Genomic DNA, 4,266 nt, shown 5'->3' on the forward strand with positions numbered 1-4,266 from the left:
TGGGACCTCCGTATAACGAATTTGATGGTTCCAGGAAAAAATTCGTTAATTGAAATTTCGTTTGCCTAAAATGTGTTAGAAAAATAACCTCCTAATCATTTATTTTGATAACAGAAAGTCGTGAGACTTGGTATAATTGTAAAAATTGAAATTTTAGATGTGAAGTTTATGCTTCATTCCAAGAAACGATGATTACAATTTCATTGAAATTATTTGAGGTAGAATTCACATAAATACTAGAATACTAAAACAAGAAACAACAGATTGGGTTCTAATATATTAAAGAAGTACAAAAACACTGCTCATATAAATTCGTAGAATGTTTGCTTTCTCAACTTTTAAAAATTTTGTTCGTTATAGAAAAATTATTTTCGTTGTATAGAAACAGTTTTATATGTAAAAATTCAAGAAACATTAAAAATTCGTTATATAGAGATTTTCGTTGTATAGAGGTTCGATATAAGGAGGTCCGACTGTATGTTATATATCTATTTTATCATTACCATTTATATTACCATCTGTACTAGTTTTATATTTTCTTTTCATCTATTACAACCTGTCACCAGTATTTGTTTTCATATTATTTTATTTTACTCCTACTAAATGCAACTTATCCTTTTTATATCCATAAATTTTCTCTCCTTCGTTCCGTACCATGCGTGTTGCTGCTTTATCTGCCTTTGATAGAGTTTGATGTACAGAGTAAAGAAGAAATAGGTCGACGTCAATTGGAATGTTAGTCTCACTTAAAAGATTGAATAAAAAAAATTAAGTAGCACTAACAAATGTTCACAAATTATAAGGTTAAAGTTACACTAAATAATTTTTAGCAGGTGTCGTTTTCTCGCAAAGTTTACAGTTTTAATATGAATTCTAAGCTATGTTTGTCATAGCCACAAATTAAGATTGATTGCTTTTGAAGCAAGCAAAGCCTTGTGTTTGTCATTTCGTCTGATTCAATTATATGAGCATTTAACAAGAGAGTGGCCATCTCATTTTTCAATTTTCCATTTCGAATTCAAACAATGAAGTAAATTATTTAATTAAATGCCTTATATAACGTTATAGTTCTGACCAATGTATAACAAAGTATAATACTGGGTAAGTAAATCAAACTCCGTCAAACGCGGATAAAGTAACTCGCCTAGGTGGGCCAAGCACACACGTACGCACACAAACACACGCACGCACACAAACACGCACACATGCGCACTCACACACACACATTCATCAATGTCATCATCATAATTTTTTTGAACGAAGGCTCAAGAAAACTGTCATGTAAATAATTCATATTGTTGTTTCTATTTCTACTTTCCCTTTCTAGGATGTTTGAACCTTACTCACGTGATTTATATCGCGTCTTAAACTGGCGATAATGTGAGTCAGTAAGGAAAATTTTATTCCAATCATGTTTGTTAGATAGATCCATTATAGTCTTCTAATGAGTTGATAATTTTTGTTAATTTTTTTGCCCTATATTTAAATAAATAACCTTTTTGCTGTTTTATTTTTCGATATAAACTTGAAGCCAGAAACTATGCCAACAATGAATAGCAGTATTTTAAGAGAGAACATCGCCATGAGTTTTACTTGTTTTTAGACGGTAGAAAGATACCCTTTTATGCAGGAGTTTAGAAATTAAAAAGTGCTGACATTTAAAGAGTTGTTTCAACTATGAGCTATATATAGAACCATACATATACGTGTTAAAAATTTGTCTATATATAAAAATAGAATATGGAAATAGGTTAGAATATTTCTGTCGCAATTTTATATTTTGAATCGATAATAATGTACCAATTTAGGTTTAACCCATTAAAATATCACATTAACTCAGGTGGGAATTAAAAAAATATTTACCAAATAATGCAATTAAGTCAATTAATTCATTAAATGTAATTATGTGTTCCGTCGGCCAATTAAATTACAAGCTAATGCCTTACACCTTAATTTAGAATATTTAATTGAATTAGATTTTGTTATTATTATCCTACCACACAAAGAGATGGAGGCTGAGGTTCAACGTTATCGGTTTTCGATTAATTCTATTTGTAAAAGGAACGTAGTAGACGGTGCACGCTTACACACACGCACACGCTCGCACATACGCACACGCTCGCACATACGCACACAACCAGTTCGCTGATTGAGCTTATTGCAAGACTCCAGTTAAACATTTCGATGTTGTTTGTTCACGTTATGTTTCTGTTGAAACGTTCAATGGGCTACAATATAGTCGTCATTTTCATCTTCTTCATCGTCATCATCTTCACCATCATATCCTCATCATTGTTATCATCATCATCGTTCGCAATAAATTAGCATTGCGCGTTAGTAACATAAAATGTTTATATTGCGAAGATGTTTATATCTCCGAATTTTGTACTACAATCAAATAAGGATGTACGGACAGACGCATGGATAAATCGATGGATGGATAGATGGGCGGGTAGAAAGATGACTGGATGAATGCTTGGATTGGTTTTAAATAGTTCAGTTATACTTAACTTATTTAAGCACATGTCTCAATTTCTGATGTTTTCAGTTTATTTCTTACGATTTTTGTGTTCATTCACCTCTTATGTATCGAGCAGTTAGTTATCTATCAATTTGTAGAACAAACAGAACATCGTCTATTAACATTTGGTGTCTCATTTTGAAATGACGGCTCGGCCACGTTCTTATGTGTCATTCACGCGTGGGTACACAAACATGCTACATTTCAATGTTGACTTTTCTATTATTTTTTTCGACTTCTAACAAAAATTTTCACAAGTTTTAATCAATTGTGATATGTTGATTAGGTGAGTATATTGTATATTGAATATTTACTACAATAAAAAAACATCATTATGGTTTCACATAAAGTTATAGGGTTGTGGCAAAGTCATAGCGGCTAGCGTTAGATGAAAAGTTGGATCCGCGTTCACATTAACACTAACTCCATCATATATATGTGGGAGGAGTTATAATTTTCCATCCATATAAAATCTTTTCAAAAGAATGAAACTGCTGAATGAATTAACACTATATAAACTTATATCATTATGTAGAATGCATCAGTTCACTCGCACACACAAACACACACACACACATGCACACACACACACATATATATATACATGTAGTAAAAATTATTGAAATATGCTTCCAATGTACTTTGATTGGATCCACACGTTCTTTGAAGTTTTTCTAGAAAAACTGAAATTTAAACTAGATAGCATTTTTTTTATCATGTTCGATTTCACAATTTTGCACTTTTCAACTAATAAAACGAATGAGTAAAGTTGCCTCGTGAAAGATTCCCCTTACCCTTCCGGACCCACAAACAAACATTTTCTAGTTTTCATTTTTTTAACATTTTCAACATCCTTTAACATGAACTATGTTTTAAATGTCTTAAAATTTAGTTGCATACATTTAAAAAAGTTCGAGTTAAATTTATAAGCATAACTAATGAACAAATTGGTTCTATAGTCTAGAATAACTATTAGGCTCTTCATCTGTTGTCTTACCAACTGCACATCTTATATATTCTAACCGTTGCACATTAATTCGACGATACCACGGCATAATAGTTTTCTATTGCGTAAACATAAATTTTTTTATAACCAAATCGTTAAATGGCTCAAGTCAGACATAAATATAGACGTAAAGCTGTTTCATTCACTACACCTTTCGTTAAATTACACACACACACATAAACAAATACACACAAACATAAACACACACGCACACGCGTGCGTATACGCACTAAAACGTAGATAGATCAGACAGACAAACACAGACTTACGCGCGCAGGCACACGCACATATGTTGTTATATATATATATAAGAAAACGCCAAGAAGGAGATGCAATATAAACAGAATTATGTAGATGTTTTGCATTAATGTTTGAACATTTTCTCACATACTGCAAGGACTCGTTCGAGTTTTTTTTAAACATTTTGTTCCATTTTCATTTTATACCGCTGTTAGCATAGCATAGGCACCCTTATAATTTTCATTTGTGAGCTACTTTTTTACTCGATTTTTTATAAATTGGTGTTATATTAATTAATTTATAATTTATTATGCTAACCAGTGTTTTTAATGCATTTATTATTCTACAGTAACGTAGTGCTTGGAAATGAAAAAAAATTAAATCGAAATTAACTTCGTTAATGCTTCGTTCATTTGGTTTCACATGATGTTTTGTTTCTTCGATGTTTTTATCGGATGTTAATAACTAACAGACGTTTGTTTTTCAGGATCTTTTTTAT

Source organism: Helobdella robusta (assembly GCF_000326865.2).
Source record: "Helobdella robusta unplaced genomic scaffold HELROscaffold_17, whole genome shotgun sequence".
In the NCBI taxonomy this organism is placed as follows: Eukaryota; Metazoa; Annelida; class Clitellata; order Rhynchobdellida; family Glossiphoniidae; genus Helobdella; species Helobdella robusta.